Source organism: Stenella coeruleoalba (genome assembly GCF_951394435.1).
Source record: "Stenella coeruleoalba genome assembly, chromosome: 16".
NCBI lineage: Eukaryota > Metazoa > Chordata > Mammalia > Artiodactyla > Delphinidae > Stenella > Stenella coeruleoalba.
In genome coordinates, this window is record NC_137162.1 from 25,996,963 (window position 1) to 26,016,631 (window position 19,669).

The 19,669-nt window shown below is 41.9% G+C and overlaps 1 protein-coding gene across 4 annotated transcripts in view; it reads right to left on the reverse strand.

Annotated features, from left to right (window-relative positions):
* Positions 1 to 19,669, reverse strand: part of SUFU (SUFU negative regulator of hedgehog signaling) — a 110,811-nt gene that overhangs the window by 38,104 nt on the left and 53,038 nt on the right. The gene's annotated exons all lie outside the window — the stretch shown is intronic.

Here is a 19,669-nt window from a genome sequence, read left to right on the forward strand (position 1 = left end):
ACTTCTGGCATCTTTGCTTCCCCAGCACCTTCACTCATTCGGGAGGCAGGGGGCAGCCACAATCGGGTCTGCCAAGAAAGAATAAAGTTCTTTACTGTGTGACCATCTGGGCCAGAAGCCCACAGGAAGGCTGGAGGGCAATAAAACCCTTCACCTTGGAAAAACATACCAGGATTTCTGTGCAGCTGAAACAGTGTTCAAACAGGAACTTCCTTCCTTGGAGGGCTTTTGAGATCTGTCACCAGTTTCTCACAGGTAGACAGATTCAGGGAATAGTTCCTCATTAGATGGAGGTCTGACTTTGCCTCACACGCCTCGGCCTAGATGTGCAGCCTGGAGGGGCAGCTGTTCCCATGAGGACACAGGCACTGGACCCAGGCTGCCCAAGAGAAATGTGCAAATATGGCCACCCTGTAGCCTCACTGTTGCCCTTCACAGAGGCCCGCTGCTTTAAAGAAAGATGTTTAAGGTATCACAGCCACAAGGGAAAAACAACGCCTTGGGTGTCCTTCCACAGGTACTCTGCATTTACTAGCCTATAAGCATCTATAGGTCCTCTCCATTTTTTTTTCACTTCACACCATTTTGCACATTTCTTTTAAAATTATGTATCTTGGAGATCATTTCATATCAACACATAAAGAGTTACCTCATTCCTTTTTTCCCCCAGTTTTACTGAGGGGAAATTATTATTTATAATTGACATATAACACTGTTTTGTTTAAGCTATATAACATAATGATTTGATATATGTATATATTGTTAAATTATTACCACAATAAGCCCATCACCTCACATAGTTACAAATTTTTTTTCTTGTGATGAGAACTTTTAGGATCTACTCTCTTAGCAGCTTTCAAATATACAACACAGTGCTGTTGACCATAGGCCACCATGCTGTATAATTACCTCCCCAGAACTTATAACTGGAAGTCTGTACCTCTTAACCCCCTTTACCCATTTCACCTACCCCTCCCCCACCTCCTCTCCCCTCTGGCAACCACCAGTCTGCTCTGTACCTATGAGCTTGGTTTTTGTTTTGTTTTCTTTTGTTCATTTGTTTTATATATTTTTTAGATTCTACATATAATTGATATCATATGGTATTGTCTGTCTTTGTCTGACTTATTGCACTTAGCATAACATTCTCAAGGCCCATCCATGTCCCAAGTGGCAAGATTGCATTCTTTTTTATGGCTGAGTAGTATTCCACTGTGTATATATACCACTTTCTTTATCCATTCATCCATCAATGGACACTTAGATTGTCTCCATATCTTGGCTACTGTAAACAACACTGAAGTGAACATGGGGGTGTGTGTATCTTTTCAAATTAATGTTTTTGTTTTCCTCAGATACACCCAGAAGTGGAATTGCTGGATGACATAGTAGTTTCTGTATTTCATTTTTTGAGGAACCTCCATACTATTTTCCAAGTGGCTGTACCAAGTTACATTCCCACCAACAGTACATAAGTGTTCCCTTTTTCCACGCTCCCACCAACACTTGTTATCTTTTGTCTTTTTGATGACAGCTGTTCTAACAGGTGTGAGGTGATATCTCACTGTAGTTTTTACTTGCATTTCCCTGATTAGTGATGTTGAGCACATCTTCATGTACCTGTTGGCCATTTGTATGCCTTCTTTGAAAAAAGGTCTATTCAGTTCCTCTGCTCATTTTAAAATCAGATAGTTTGTTTTGGCTACTGAGTTGTATGAGTTTTAATTTTTTTGTATGAGTTATTTTTATATATTCGACATTAATTCTTTATCAGCTGTATGATTTGTAAATATTTTCTCCCATTCAATAGGTTGTCTTTTCATTTTGTCAATGGTTTCCTCTTCTGTGCAGAAGCTCTTAGTTTAATGTAGTCCCACTTATTTATTTTTGCTTTTGATGTCTTTGCTTTTGGGGTCAAATCAAAAAAAAAAATCACTGCCAAGACCAATGTGAAGAAGCTTACCCCTTATGTTTTCTCCTAGGAGTTTTATGGTTTCAGGTCTTACGTTCAAGTCTTTACACCATTTTGAGTAGAGTTCTGTGTACAGTGTAAGATAGGGGTCCAGTTTCAATTTTTCGGATGTGGCTGTCCAGTTCTTCCAACACCATTTATTGCAGAGACTATCCTTTCCCCCATTGTATATTCTTGGCTCCTTAGTTGTAAATTAATTGACCACATACGTGTGGGTTTATTTCTGGGTTTATTTATTCTGTCCCATGGATCTATATGTCTGTTTTTATTTATTTTATTTTACTTTTTAAATAAATTTATTTATTTATGGCTGCGTTGGGTCTTCATTGCTGTGCGCAGGCTTTCTCTAGTTGCGGTGAGTGGGGGCTACTCTTCGTTGCAGTGTGCAGGCTTCTCATTGTGGTGGTTTCTCTTGTTGCAGAGCATGGGCTCTAAGTACACGGGCATCAGTAGTTGTGGCACACAGGCTCAGTAGTTGTGGCTCGCAGCCTGTAGGGCACAGGCTCAGTAGTTGTGGTGCACGGGCTTAGTTGCGGTGCACGGGCTTAGTTGCTCCGTGGCATGTGGGATCTTCCCAGAGCAGGGCTCGAACCCGTGTTCCCTGCATTGACAGGCAGATTCTTAACCACTGTACCACCAGGGAAGTCCTATATGTCTGTTTTTAATGTCAATACCATACTGTTTTGGTTATTATAGTTTTGTATACTGTAACTACCTCAATCTTTTTTTTTTAATAATCATGAAGTAAGTTTGTATTTTTCATCCTGAAATAGCTGAAATTGTCAACTACTTCATCTTTCATATAGCTGTATAGTAGTTCATTGTCGTCTGTCACTTATTTTATTTATTTATTTGTTTATTTATTTATTTATTTGGCTGCATTGGGTCTTAGTTGCAGCACATGGGATCTTCATTGTGGTATGCGGGGTCTTTCATTGTGGCGTGCAGGCTCTTCGTTGCAGTGCACAGGCTCTCTAGCTGCGGCACACACGGGCTCTCTAGTTGTGGCGCACGGGCTCAGTAGTTGCAGCACATGGGCTTAGTTGTCCCGCAGCAAGTGGGATCTTAATTCCCCAACCAGGGATTGAACCCACGTCCCCTGCATTGGAAGGTGGATTCTTAACCACTGGACCACCAGGGAGGTCCCTGGTCTATTACTTATGATCTGGGAATTTCAACTGGTGAGATCTCTTGACTTTTTATCAATATTTAAAGTAAGGCACAGCTCCAGGCAGAGCCAATCATAAACCCCCAAATTTCCCAATTTCTGCTTGGCCCACTCCTCCCAGATTTTCTCTCCTTTTACAGTAGTGTGTGTCTACAAGCAGCATGCATGATCTGCAAGTAAGAAAACAATACAACAAGTAAAAAGACTGAATTAGTAATTAAAAGCTTCCCCCACAATAAAAAGTCTAGGCCCAATGGCTTCACTGTAAATTCTACCAAACATTTAGAGAAGAATTAATACCAATTCTTCATAAACTTTTGCAAAAATTAAAAGAATAGCTAACACTAATTCATTCTATGAAGCCCTGATACCAAAACCAGACAAAGGCACTGCAAGAAAAGAAAGCCATGGATCAATATCACTTATGCATAGACACAAAAATCTCCAACAAAAATACCAGCAGACTGAATACAGCCACATATAAAAAGGGTTATACACAATGACCAAGTGAGATTTATCCCAGAAATGCAAGTTTGGTTTAACATAAGAAAATCAATTGTTACATACTATATCAATAGAATAGAGATTTTTTTAAAATCACATGATCATCTCGATAGACACAGAAAAAGCATTTACCAAAATCCAATACTTTTTTTTTTAATGAATTTATTTATGTATTTAGTTAGTTTGGTCTGTGTTGGGTCTTCGTTGCTGTGTGGGGCTTTCTCTCTAGTTGTGGCGAGCGGGGGCTACTCTTCGTTGCGGTGCACGGGCTTCTCATTGCGGTGGCTTCTCTTGTTTTGGAGCATGGGCTCTAGGCACACAGGCTTCAGTAGTTGTGGTGTGTGGGCTCAGTAGTTGCGGCTTGCGGGGTCTAGAGCACAGGCTCAGTAGTTGTGGCGCACGGGCTTACTTGCTCTGCAGCACGTGGGATCCTCCTGGACCAGGGCTTGAACCCGTGTCCCCTGCATTGGCAGGTGGATTCTTAACCACTGTGCCAGCAGGGAAGTCCCAAAATCCGATACATTTTAATGACAAAAACACTCAAACTAGGAATAGATGGGAACTTCCTCAACCTGTTAAAGTGTATCTACAAAAAACGTACAGCTAACATCATACTTGGTGGTGAAAGACTGAATGATTTCCCTCTAAGATCAAGAACAAGACAGAGTTGCTGCCTCTCACCACTTCTATTCAATGTAGTGTTAGAGGTTCTAACCAAGGCAATAAGGCAAGAAAGAGAAATAAAAATCCGGATAGACTGATAAGGAAATAAAACTATCTCTATTAAAGATGGCATGATCTTATACATTGAAAACCCTAAGGAATCTACTTAAAAACTATCAGAAAAAACAAGTTCAGCAAGATTGCAGGGTACAAGAATAATATACAAAAGTCACTTGTATTTCTATACACTAGCAAGAACAATTTGAAGATAAAATTTATAAAATAATTCCAGGGACTTCCCTGGTGATGCAGTGGTTAAGAATCCGCCTGCCAGGGCTTCCCTGGTGGCACAGTGGTTAAGAATCCACCTGCCAAACTGATTCACTTTGTTATAAAGCAGAAACTAACACACCATTGTAAAGCAATTATACTCCAATAAAGATGTTAAAAAAAAAAAAGAATCCACCTGCCAGTGTGGGGGACATGGGTTCAAGCCCTGGTCTGGGAAGATCCCACATGCCGCGGAGCAGCTAAGCCCGTGTGCCACAGCTACTGAGCCTGTGCTCCAGAGCTCGTGAGCCACAACTACTGAGCCCGTGTGCCACAACTACTGAAGCCCGCACTCCTAGAGCCCATGCTCTGCAACAAGAGAAGCCACCGCAATGAGAAGCACAAGCACCGCAACGAAGAGTAGCCCCCGTTCGCCACAACTAGAGAAAGGCCGCCCACAGCAACAAAGACCTAATGCATCCAAAAATAAATAATATCAATAAAAATAAATTTTAAAAAAAGAATCAAGTTGGATCCCTTCTTCAAACCATAAATAGAACTTAATTCAAAATGGATCACAGGCCTAACTCTAATAGTTAAAACTCTTAGAAGTAACATAAGAGTAAATCTTCTGACCTTGGATTAGGCAATGTTCCTAGATAGATACCAAAAGCACAAGCAAACAAAGAATAGATAAACTGGACTTCATTAAAATCAAAACCTGTTGTGCTACAAGAAAGTGAAAAGAAATGCAAATGAAAACCACAATGAAATAACCACTTTACATCCATTAGGATGGCCATTATAAAAATAAAAAAAATAAAACAAACAAAAAACCCCAGAAAATAACAGGTATTGGTGAGGATGCGGAAAAACTGGAACCGTTGTGCAATAGTGGTAGAGATGTAAAACAGTGGAACTGCTTTGGAAAACAATTTGGTGATTCCATGAAATACTAAACATGGAATTACCATACGACCCAGCAATTCCACTAAGTATATACCCAAGAGAAATGAAGACATGTCCACACAAGGACTTGTATCTGAATGTTCACAGCAGCATTATTCATAATAGCCCAAAGGTGGAAACAACCCAAATGTCCATCAACTAATGAATGAATAAATAAAATGTGGTATATCCATATGATGGAATATTATTTGGCAACACAAAGTGCTGAAGTACTGATACATGCCACAACATGAATAACATAGCAAAAACATTACGCTAAGTGAGAAGCCAGTCACGAAAGGCCATGTGTGACTCCATTTATACAGAATGTCCTGAGTAGGCAAATCTATGGAGATAAACAGATTAGTGGTTGCCTAGGCCTGGGTTGGTTAAGGGGGAATCGGAAGTGACTGGTCTGGAGTTGCTTTTTGGGGTGATGGTGTCACAACTGTGAACTATAAAATATGTGAATTATATCTCAGTAAAGGTGATTTATTAAAAGAATAAAGAAAATGCAGTAGGCGAAAGGGAAGAATTTTGCGGGAGAGGAAAAGTGGGAGAAGCAAGGCCCTGGATTGTTACTACCACTTCAGGTTAAGCAGGCTGGCCCAGGAGAAACCTAAGTCGTAATGCCCAGACATCACAGCATTTTATAGTCCAAATCACCTCAATGATCACCTACTGCAGCATTTTCATTTTCTGCAAATGAGGAAAGGATCCTCAAGACAGCCCAACGTCAGGGAGCAAGCCAGTGAGGATGGGCACAGTGTAACGCCTCTCAAACATTTTTTGTTTTTTGAATTTTATTTATTTTTTTATACAGCAGGTTCTTATTAGTTATCTATTTTATACATACTAGTGTATACATGTCAATCCCAATCTCCCAGTTCATCCCACCACCATCACCCACCCCCGCTTTCCCCCCTTAGTGTCCATATGCTTGTTCTCTACATCTGTGTGTCTATTTCTGCTTGCAAACCGGTTCCTCTGTACCATTTTTCTAGGTTCCACGTGTATGCATTAATATACAATACCTGTTTTTCTCTTTCTGACTTACTTCACTCTGTATGACAGTCTCTAGGTCCATCCATGTCTCTACAAATGACCTAGTTTCATTCCTTTTTATGGCTAAGTAATATTCCATTGTATATATGTACCACATCTTCTTTATCCATTCATCTGTCGATGGGCATTTAGGTTGCTTCCATGACCTGGCTATTGTAAATAGTGCTGCAGTGAACATTGGGGTGCATGTGTCTTTATGAACCATGGTTTTCTCTGGGCCTCCCAAACTTTTGAGTCATCCATAACACCTGTTAGGATTTTTGACATATCTATGTACACCTGTACTGTCACCTGCATATATTTTTCCCCCTAAAATTGACTCACTTTTTTTTAACCTAAACAAACTTACTTTAAAAGGAAAATTCATTAAAAAAAATAAAAAATAAATGGAAACTTCATATCACTGTACTAAATAATAAGGAAAATAGAGAGAAAATCAGTGTTGCTCACCGTAAAGTGGAAGATAACAACTTCAAAATAATTCAATGAAAAACAATGTTATTAATTTATAACTGATACTGTTGCCTACCTAACATTGTTAAAAACTGAAATGAACAAGGGTTAAAGAGCTGTTAGAGGTTTAAAGAGTCATGCCAAACTGACAAACTCAGCAGGATTGAATCAGAAGGGGGAAGACAGTCCTCACTATTCATGTCACTGAATGCCTTGTCCAGTTATCACTTAAAATCTCTTGCTCGCTTTGGCAAACCCTGGCCGACTGGTTAACCTTGCGTTGGGAAGGCCCTGTTCCTTACTAGCTGTGACCCTGGGCAACTTACCCAATCACAATCTATAAGCCTGTTTCCTCATCTGTAAGCAGGAAATAGTGTGCCTACTCAGTGTGTGCTCCACGTTACTACTCCTGTACTGGAATACAGTATAGCTACTCCCATCCAGGTCCCAGTCCCTTTACCAGAAAACAGGACCGGCCACAGAACCTGTAGCTAACAGCAACTGCCAGTAGGTGGCACCATTGCTCCTGGTTTAAGGAAGAGCTGGGCCAGTTAGTTCCCTCCAGCGCCCCACCTCTAGCTGACTTAAGCTGGAAACAGGGAAGAGGCTACAAAGGTTTGGAGTCATGACCTTTTATTAACCATAAATAACATCGATTTAAAAATAAATGTTGTACCAACCCACACTGTTGAAATACGAATGACCAAAAGCTCCTATGTACAGACAATTTGGGAAGGGGCTTAATTTAGGCAGCTGGGAGACAGGCCCCAGTCGCTGTTCTTGGACCAACACACCAGCCTGCGGGATCCAGAGTGAGTTAAAGACAGGAGGGGGAGGAGACAGTGTTAACTATCCACAGAAAGGTTCAGAGAGCATGTAGCTAACAACCTCCCAGCCCTGCCTGGTGGGGGGACCAGACTTATTAGCTCTGCTATATGGCCAAGAAATGGTCTTTCTTAACAATGAAAGAGCCTTGGTCACAGTTTTCAAGCCTGGGACAAAGCCACAATGGGCTCATTCTTGAGTCCAGCCTGGTCTTTATGCCCCGGATGCTCAGCCCCATTCTGTGCAGAGCCACCGCGGGTCTCAGCACTCAGGCCCAGCACCCACCCCGGGAAGCCCTCAGACCCTTCAGAGGGGTTTTCAAATGCTAATACTGCCTCGGTTGGAGGCCCAGCTGTTCAGTCCAGTGGTCAGAGGCGCTCGCTCCCTCTCCCTTCCTCTCTCTGGTTCCCTGAAGGGTCCTTACCAAGATATTAGGATGCAAGTCCCTGAGACCCCAACCCAGACAGCACGGCAGAGTGGCCACAAGGGCTGTTCCAAGTGAGGCCTGCAGGCTTACTTCCCATTCTCTTCCCTCTTCCTCTGAGCTCTGCCTCCCAGCACCATGAGAAACCTCCCTTGGCCGCAGCCTGTTTGGCAAATTCACACCATTCCACGGTGGCAAAGAGAGTCCAAAAACTACTAGGTTCAGTTCTGCCCCTTGCTTTGTTTAAAGAAAGGTTTCATCACTCAATGTCTCTTTCCCCATTAACAAACAACTCCCTGGCAAGAACTCTTAAAAGGTGGAGGGCCGTATGGCTGTGCAGATCCTAACTGACCCCTCAAACTGGCTGTCACCCTACCCCACTTCCCAAACATCCAGCTTTAGTCATGGTGGTTTGAAGTTGGACTGTGCCGGATATAAAAAGTTAGCAAAACCTAGGGAAATGGGTTGCAGAAGAAAACAGCTATTGTTCGCAAAATAATTAGTGCTGCCTTTGAAACACTGAGAAACAAGTGCATTCTTCAAGAGTTCTTAATTCATCCCAACTCTGGAGAGTGACTGTCTGTCTCCATTCTGAGTGGAAGGACAGGCCCAGTGGTGTTTCACACAATACCTCAGAAAGCAATGTCCCACCCACAACATTCCATCTCCGTGGTCAGAATCCATATACCTGGTCGGAGGAGAAAGGGTTAACGTCTTTTGGAGCCCCAAAAAGAGGGTTTCTCACGGCTGACGCTTGGAGGCCCGTGTTTGGAGATGGCTACATGCATTCCAGAGACAGAGAGCAAGGGCAGGAAACCCAGATGAACTGTGCCAGGTGTCAAAGGGGTGGTGGGTCTGCAAGAAGTGTTTTAGGGAGTGCAGGAAAATGGAAGGTGGATCAAAGCAGGTTGGTAGATTGGAGTCTGTCAACTTTTTTTTTTTAAAGTCTTTATTGAATTTGTTACAATAGTGCTTCTTCTGTTTTATGTTTCAGTTTTTTGGCTGCAAGGCGTGTGGGATCTTAGCTCCCTGACCAGGGATCAAACCCGCACCCCCTGCACTGAAAGGCGAAGTCTTAACCACTGGACTGCCAGGGAAGTCCTGGAGTCTGTCAACTTTAAGGTCAAACTTCTCAACAATGGGGTAGCCATCACCGTCTCTCAAGAAGCAGTCTCCATCCCTCTCACCTTCTTGGTGCTCACAAATTTTCATGGTGTATTTCCAGAAAAGAAGAGCCTACAAAATTTAAGAGGTCATAGGGTGTAGACAGACTGATGTCACCGCCACAGATTACATTTCTGGAGCCTTTAACACACTCATGAGATGCTATGCTCATTCTGGGGAGGGGTGACCCGAGGCATCACACAGAGGGCACTGCCCTCACTGTCTAGCGCCAGTACTCCTCTACCTCCACCTGACAGCACCCACCAAAGGAAGGGCACAGACCACCTTCTAGCCGGTTAAGATCAGTGCTCACCTTCCCCTGGTAACTGCAACTCTCCTTCCTCCAGGGATCCAAATAAAGCTGTGAGTGAACACTTCCCCGCCCGCCTGCCCCGACTCCCCAGCCCCAAGCCAAAGCTAAGAGTTCGGTTCAGAGCCTTGCAGCCTGGTGAGGCACGGCCCACCCTAGGAGCTCTGGATGGCAGCTGAGAGCAATATGTATGTATATCGCATAGGAGCAAAAAACAAATCTGTCCCAGGTAGTTCCCCTTTAACACTTGAGTGCTGTAAGGAGAGAATAAGAGTGGGATGTTCTGGAGCTCAGAGGCTTCAATTGGTACAAAACAGCAGAATCTGGCGCCCCTGCCCTTCTCTACACACATGCACAGCAGACAAGATGCTTGTAGGGAAGATCTCAGGAGCGTGATTACACAATCGCCCCACTGCAGCGTTTCAAATCAAACTCTCCCAAAGAAAGGCCGAGACAGGATTCTTTCTTCAAAAAAGAAAAAAAAACCCACAAAACAAACAGCATGTGGAGGAGGGAGAGAGACAGATTCTCTGTCCGTGTGTTAATGGGCCTTCGTGGCTAGCAGGCAAAGCTCTTCGTAGCTGAGTGGATGGTGTGGACGGTGGCCCACTGCCAAGCTTTTCCAACCCAGGCAAGTGGTGGAAGCAAGGATTAAAACCCCCTCCCACCTTTTAAAAGTCCTGAAGGCAGTTTCATGACTGGAAAAGTGAATCTGTTTGGTTAGAGAGCATCCCTCATCTAGTTCTGTGTGATATCAATCTGGCTCAATGTGGCTGCAAGACACAGCTCGGGAAGTGGGCGTGCTGTACCACTTGATTAAGTAAAGAAGAGCGAGAGGAGACATGTTTATTCTTACAAAACTGAAGGGGAACTGAAAGGATGTTCCTTCTAGGTTTTTCCCAGAATCAAAGGAATTGCCAAGGATTAGAAAGCCAGTCCAAGGAGACTCAAAATTGTTTCCCTATGTATTTTCTCAACAACCTCTGTCTCTCCACCTTCCTCCCTCTCCCTCAAAGCCACAGACACAAAGGCAAATGGTTCAGGGGAAGGAAGATCCCTTTTATAAGCAGAGCTCGGCAAAGCTACTGCAGGGAAGGCAGGAGGCTGGCAGGCTGCTTGGGGCCCCCAGGGCCTAACCCAAAAGCGAGTCTCAGGACTGGCTCTCTACCTGGCAGTGGTGATACCCCCAGAGTCTGACTGTGGATCCCAGACACTCGCCTTGTGTCCGCACACACAGGGCCCTGGCCAGACACCCTCATTCTCCCCGCCGGTGATGGTGAGGACCTTGACTGCAAAGGGAGCTTGTAGGGATTTATCCGCCACGGCTCGCAGCTGTCACTAGTCAAAGCCTGTTCCTTCACCCACTATGGGCCATGCCCTCCTGTAAGGAATTCAGGGCCTTGCTCACCACTTCAAGGGAGCCTTGAGTCCTAAGCTGGCAGATGCTTCCACTTCTCTTTTAAAGCAGCTCCATCTGTTTAGACACCTGTCAGTATGGAAAGGAAGAGTCTTCTGCCCAGAGGCCTGTAAATGGGCAACACCCGCCCACGCTCCTCTCACTCTCCTGAACCAGCACAGAGGACCTGCCACCTACACGCAGGGAAGATTCCAAGCTCCCCTGCTCTGAAAGCCAAATTAACTAAAAAGGTTTTAAACTTGCAGTACCTACGTACATTTCAATCCCTCAAAATGCCAAGAGATGATTTGGAACTTTAAAATCAAGCACATGCTTCTACTCCTTCCACCTTTTTCCTAAAGAGACTACTATTTAAATCCACAAGAGGGCTTCCCTGGTGGCACAGCGGTTAAGAATCTGCCTGCCAATGCAGGGGACACGGGTTCGAGCCCTGGTCTGGGAAGATCCCACATGCCGCGGAGCAACTAAGCCCGTGCACCACAACTACTGAACCTGTGCGTCTGGAGCCTGTGCTCCTCAACAAGAGAGGCCGCGACAGTGAGAGGCCCGCACACTGCGAAGAAGAGTGGCCCCCGCTTGCCACAGCTAGAGAAAGCCCTCGCACAGAAACGAAGACACAACACAGCCAAAAAAAAAAAGACACATTGCCTTTGACTTAATCATTCTACTTCGTTTTGGGTTTTTTTTGCGGTACACAGGCCTCTCACTGTTGTGGCCTCTCCCACTGCGGATCACAGGCTCCGGACGCGCAGGCTCAGCGGCCATGGCTCACGGGCGCAGCCGCTGCGCGGCATGTGGGATCTTCCCAGACCGGGGCACGAGCCCGTGTCCCCTGCATCGGCAGGCGGACTCTCAACCACTGCGCCACCAGGGAAGCCCAATCATTCTACTTCTTAGCATCTATCCTAGAACAAAACGTGCACAAGGAGGAATGAACAAGGATGCTCACAGCATCTGTGCACTGTTTGTGATAATGGAAAAATGGAAACAACCCGAATGTGCATCACCAAGAGAATGGTTAAATGATGGCCTAGCCATACTACCAAGTCACAGGCAACAGTAAAAAAAGAATTAGATAAAGCTTCATATATTGACATGGAAAGATCTCCAAGACATACTGTTACTTGAAAAATCCAACCGTGAAGAACAGTACAGTTTCACTTACATTAAAGAAGGGAAAAAAAAAACCCAAACCATTTCTTTAGGTATCTAGAAGAAGGTGGATACACAGAAAAAAATGTCTGGATGGTCATACAGATATGTTGCTCCTTTTAGGGAGGGGCCTGAGATTGGGTCGTGTGGTCAAGGAGGACTTGACTTTATCTGTAGAATCTGAATTTTTAACCTCCAAAATGTATTTATGTATTATTGGTATATTTTAAAAAATAAAATTAGAAAGAACTCCTCCTTGATGCCTTGGGCACGCAGCGGAAACTCCTTAGCTGCTCCGGCAGCCACCACACTGGCTACCATGCCACTCACTCTGGGTGCAGTGATACAGATCTGGACTGGCCAGGAAGCTAGGGGGCCACCCTTGGCTCACATCTAACATGTCACCAGTGACACTTTCACCATCGAAGCTTTTAAGTTCTTAAATGCCCCACCTTCTCCTAAATTAATCAGACTGGTGATGCTGGTCCCCTTGCCACAGACTTCAAACTGTTGCTGTTACTTTATTATTCTTCTTCTCATGGTGGTTATGGTCAGTTACATAAAAACAATCCCCTTTCTCGGGCTTCCCTGGTGGCGCAGTGGTTAAGAATCCACCTACCAATGCAGGGGACACAGGTTCAAGCCCTGGTCCAGGAAGATCCCACATGCCATGGAGCAACTAAGCCCGCGAGCCACAACTACTGAGCCCATGCGCCACAACTACTGAAGCCCGCGCACCTAGAGCCCGTGCTCCGCAACAAGAGAAGCCACTGCAATGAGAAGCCCGCGCACCGCAACAAAGAGTAGCCCCCGCTCGCTGCAACTAGAGAAAGCCAGCACGCAGCAATGAAGATCCAATGCAACCAAAAATAAAATTAATTAAAAAAAAAATCCCCTTTCTCTCCCTTGCAATTTTTGTTCTTAGTCCTATTTCTGTACACTGTACATTGTTTCTTATGAGCACTTCTAGCATTCTTACGGCTCAGGATTAACATTGCCTTTGAAAAATCTAAAATCTAAGATCTGTAGACATAGCTATAGACCAACAACCTGATAGGCCCAGGTGAAGATGACCACACATACCTGCTATTCTCATTTTTTAGGGTAGACAGAGCTGATGCACTTTTGCTCTGGAACAAAGCTGCCTTCGTATCTCCAAGCATTTCTGAGTCAAAGAACTTCAGCACAGCCCTCTTTTTGCCTAAATTCCAAAAAGGAAGGGCATTTTGCCCCTTTGCAGAAGTCTGGAAATCTGGAGGGACACACTACTCTAGGATATACCTTTTTGCTTTGTTGTCGTTTTGCGTTTGCTTTGGGAGTAGAGAGTTGTATTCCTGGCACGTACAGGCTAGGGAGATGCAGACAAAACAATCATCTTTGTTTTTCCTTCAGGAGAGAGGACGGTGAAGACAGGATGTGGCTTCAGAACCTTTCACGGGAAGAACCTGCCCTGGCCTTACGTACATAAAGCATTTGGTTTCCAACGAATATGAAGAGAGAAACTTTCAGAAGCCAGGTAAGAAGTTAAGTAAATGAACGTTATCTCAAGTGCTACCCTCATTAAAGAAAATGTCTACCCTAATCCAGACTATGAGTTCAAATGTAAGCGAGAGTGGACCCATTCAATAGCAGGCCGGGGGTGGAGCTCAGTGTTTCACCCCAATACTCTCAGGAAGAAGCCATCACTGAGTGAATCACTAGATTCAGTCTGGTTGCAGGGGAAACTGATGGATCAATCAATCAATCAAACCAATAAACTTCACCCTCTTCCCAGCCACCAACCATGGTGAAACAGGTAAAAGGAAAGCATATGGTATAGAGGTGACCCGAGTACTACAGAACACAGTTTCCAAGGAATTCTCTTACTTAATCCACTAGGACTTGGCCAGCCCACCATACAGCTTTGTACTTCAAACCTCTCCAAAGTACATTAAAAAAAAATTTTTTTTTGCCACTCCTGGTCTGAAACTTAGGCTTTAGAAACAAACAAACCTTAAGGTGAATTTTCAAACAAAGTAGAGAAAATAATACAATAAATTCCCATATACCCATCACTTGGCTTTAGTAATTATCAACTCATGGACAGTCCTAAATCATCTATAACCCCCGCCGCCCAACTTCCCACCCTAACCTCACATGGTTATTTTGAAGCAAACCTCGGATATATCATTTCATCCATAAATATTTTAGTATTGATCTCTAAATGGTAAGGATGCTTTTAAAAAAACATAACCACAATTATAAGCATCAAACCTAAAAACTTTGACAGTAGTTTCTGAATATTATCAAATATCAAAGTTATTGTTCAAATTGACCTTCCATAAATGTCTTTTACAGTTAGTTTGTTCAAATTACTATTCAAACAAGGATCACACCATGTATTTGGATGGTTTACTTTTTAAGCCTTTTAATCTCAAAATTGTATTCTTCTTTCCTTTTTTTTTCCTTGTTGAAGGAAATGGGTTGTTTGTCCAGTAGAATTTCCCACAGTCTGAATTTCGCTGTTTGCATCCCCATGCTGCTCTGTCCCTTGGTGTTTCCTGTAAATACCAAAGGTTAGAGCTAGAGGTTGTGAGGTTAGCAGCCAATGATGACAATTGCCTAGATCTAATATTTCATTGGAAAGTTCCAAAAACTATTCTATCATTCTTTACAGTTTGTAAGCCGCAAATCGTCTCTAAAGTTACCTTGAGGTAATTTTTACAGGAAAGGCAGAGTAAATGTGTGGTTCTTTTCCTTTATTTGCCAGTTTTCAGTATAATAAATTGTTGTATCTTCTAAAGATGATCAGTGAGGTTTTTCTGTTGTTTGCCTTTTCTTAAAAATTTATTTTTTGAAGTATAGTTGATTTACAATGTTAATTTCTGCTGTACAGCAAAGTGATTCAGTTATACATGTATATATATATACATATATATATTCTTTTTCATATTCTTTTCCATTATGGTTTATCACAGGATATTAAATACAGTTCCTGTGCTATACAGCAGGACCTTGTTGTTTGTTTGTCTGCCTTTTTAAGTATTACTATGAACACATAGATTTTAATATATCTGCTGTGTTTTAATCACTGCAGTTGTTATTGTTATTAATACTTATGTTGTCCCCTCTTTGATTGGTGGAAGTCTTTACAATAGACTCCTGAGTCTGTTGATACGACCTTCACAGTCTTTGGTAGCTTCCTTGTTTTCTAGTATAAAAAGATGTTGTAAGCTCGTCTTGTATATTTTCTGCCCCAGATCTGGAATCAGCCACTTCTCCAAAAAGCCCTGATTTCTTTTAATGGGAAATAATATATAGTGACCAAGATCTGGACCTAAAAGTGTCTACTGCTACTGGATTGATTATTGTTTCAAGACTTTGTTAATGAAGAGATAAAATACACTTTTTTTAAAAAAGCACATCTCAAGTTTATCCTGATATTTTCAGTTAAAATTTTAGAATACAGCATTTTAATTTATTTGATTTTATATTTTTTTCTCTTATGCTGAAAATATTGGTTTCTAACGTAATTATTTGCATTATCCTATTATACACATATACTAGTTTCAGAATAATAGTACCAATAGTATTATGAACAATATGATACTGAAAACAGCTTTTTTTTTTTTTGTCTTTGTGGTATATCTATTAGGGATATAAAGTCTGTTTTAAAATCTATGTGTATTGTGTTTTTTGTTGTTGTTGTTGTTTTTGCGGTACATGGGCCTCTCACTGTTGTGGCCTCTCCCGTTGTGGAGCACAGGCTCCGGACGCGCAGACTCAGCGGCCATGGCTCACGGGCCCAGCCGCTCCGCGGCATGTGGGATCTTCCCGGACCAGGGCATGAACCTGTGTCCCCTGCATCGGCAGGCGGACTCTCAACCACTGCACCACCAGGGAAGCCCCTATGTGTATTGTTATGACATCATTTGGATATGCTGTGAATTTCATTTGCTTCATTTTGCTTTTAATTTTTAGGAAATGTGGCAGGCCAACTTTAAGGCAGCCCCTGTGATTCCCCACCCTCCTGGTGTTCACATCTTATATTCTCTCCCTTTGAGCATGGGCAAGACCTGCACCCTGCTCCTTGCCAAGAGAATATGGCAAAAGTGAAGGGATTTTACAGATAATTAAGATCCCTAATCATTTGATTTTTAAATTTTTACTTTTTGCTTGTGTTGAAATATACATAAAATAAAATTTACCATCTTAACAATCTTTAAGTGTACAGTTCAGTACTGTTAAGTACATCCACGTTGTTGTGCAACCAATCTCCAGAACTCTTTTCTTTTTTCTTTTTTTTAACATCTTTATTGGGGTATAATTGCTTTACAGTGGTGTGTCAGTTTCTGCTTTACAACAAAGTGAATCAGTTATACATATACATATGTTCCCATATCTCTTCCCTCTCAGGACTCTTTTCTTGCAAAACTGAAACTTTGTACCCATTAAACAACAACTCCCCATTCCCCCCTCCCTCTAGCCCCTGGCAACCACCATTCTACTTTTTGCCTCTGTGAAGTTGACTACTCCAGGTACCACATATAAGTGGAATCATACCATATTTGCCTTTTTGTGACAGGCTTATTTCACTTAGTTAGCATAATGTCCTCAAGGTTCATCCATGTTGTAGAGAGTGTCAGAATTCCCTTCCTTTTCAAGGCTGTATAATTTTCCACTGTACGTATACACTACATTTTACGTATATACATACATTTGTATACATATATATATATACGTATATACATACATTTTGTCTATCCATTCATCTGTTGATGGGTACTTGGGGTGCTTCCATCTTTTGGCTCTTGTGAATAACACTGCTATGAACATGGGTGTACAAGTATCTCTTGGAGACTCTGCTTTTCAATGCTTTTGGATATATACCCAGAAGTGGAATTGCTCAATCATACGGTAATTCTATGTTTAATTTTTTGAGAAACCACTGTACTGTTTTCCACAGTGGTTTTACATTCGTACCAGCAATGCACAAGGGTTCCAATTTCTCCACATCCTCGTCAACACATTATTTTCTGGTGTTTTATTTTTTTTAATAGTAGCCATCCTAATGGATATGAGGCCCAATCAATGATTTTAAGTTAATTATAAGGGAGATTATTTTTGGTGTACTTGACTGAATCAGGTGAAAACCCTTAAAAAAGGACTGTAGACACACACACACACACAACAGACACACACACAGACACACACACACACACACACACACACCGGAGACTCTTTCTGCACTGCTAGCTTTGAAGAAGCAAGCTGCCTTGAATCCTACAGCCATAAGGAAAGGAATTCTGCCAACAACCTGAGGGAACTTGGAAGCAATCCCTCCCCAGTAGAGCCTCCAAATAAGGATGCAGCCTGCAACTACTTCGATACCAGCCTTGTGAGACCCTAAGCCGAGGGCCCAGCAAAGCTGTGTCCAGACCAATGACCCAAAGAAACTAATAATAAATGTGTGTTGTTCTAACCCATTAATTTTGTGATAATCAGTTTTATAGCACAGAAAACTAACACAGGAAAAATGTTCATTTTGGTTTTTGTTTTATAATTTTTTTTTCAGAAGTAATTATTTTTTCAATATTAGGTAGTAATGTCATTTCCTCCATTATTGATATGCATTAGTAATCTTTAAACAAAACAAACAAGACAATCTTCTCATCTAGAAATCTTCTCTATATTATTACACTTTCTTACTCAAATTTCCTCAATGCTTTTGTAGAATATAATGAGGACCAAATTATACATCTGGTTATAAACTATCAAATTTATACAATGTGAAATATAGATCAATCACAATCTGTTTATAAGGACTAGTTTGGTAACATTATAGTCTTTTTTGTTTGTTTTATAATTATATAAAATTTACATCACTCCAAAGTCATAAATCTAAAAACAAAGTATATTCAGAGAAGTCTGGCTTCCCGTCCTCTGCATTCTGTTCCCTCCTTCTCCCATAGATCACCATTTTAAAAATAATATGGTTTACCCTTCCACATAAAAATATAAAGAAAAAACATGATTTCTTATACAAATAACTTATGTTACATACTTTTCTCCACATTGCTTTTTTTTTCGGCTGCTGCACTGTGCGGCCTGCGGGATCTTAGTTCCCTGACCAGGGATCGAACCCGTGGCCCCTGCACTGGGAGTGCAGAGTCTTAAGCACTGGACGGCCAGGAAGTCCACATTGCTTTTTTTTTTTTTTTCTTTTTTAAGATCGCAACGGCCATAGTTTTATTTTGGTCACAACATTACCGTATATTTGATTCTGTATCCCTGAGTATTCAACAACTTTTTAGGCTATATGAAAAAGAAACTTTTTTGCTTTGACTCGTTTGCCCGCATTTTAAGCAACAACTCTGAGGACACTGCACAGGAACTGAGGCAGTTCCACTGCTTATCCTCATCAACGTTATCATTATTACCACCAAATCTTTTATTGCACAGATAGAATGATGAGTATTCATATTCCCAAACATAACGTCTTAATGTATATTGAAATATCTGAAATAGAATGGTTGGATTTATACATTTTTAAGAGACATCTTGTTAACAGAGTGTATTCTACTTACATAACCAAGATCATAAATCTATAAACCATGCTGTATGAATTACAAGAAAGATTGTAACTGTACTTTACTCTGTGGTAAACTGACTGTATTAGGAGCCCCAATTAACACCCTCTCCGAATTCATATATTTTACCTGTAACTTTGTAGACCCTTCCCTCTCTGACCCTAGGTTTGGACAGGAGGCTTACTTTGGCCCATGGGACAGCAGTAAACACAGCAGAGGCCTGACAAAGCATGCACACATTTCCACGTCTTCCCATGGACCCACTGCTGTTGTGAGAAGATGCCTGCACTAGTTATTACAAATATGTAATGTTTCAAATATGATTTAAAAAATGCTTCAATTAGTAGCTATTTGTGAATATCTTTTCATATTTTTGCTCATATGTCTGGGATTCCTAGAAGTGAGATTGCTGTATCAAAGGGTAAATAGATAAGCATTTTGCAAGACAGTGATATGTTCTCTTCCACAGAGATAGCACCATTTTGCATCCCACCCTGAATGCATGAAAGTGCCTGTTTCCTCACAGCTTGGCAACAGGGTATGTGACCAAACGTGGATTTCTGTCAATCTGACAAGTGAGAGGTGGTATCTCAGGGTAGTTTAACTTGCATTTTTCTTATTATGGGACGAACATCTTTCCTTTCATGTGTTTATGGGCCATTTGCTTGAAATATCAACTTTTAACCCAGAGAGCTTTTTGGTTGGCTTCACCTCTGGCAACCCCAAAAAAGATAAATTAATAAAACACTGACTTCTCTTAGCTCT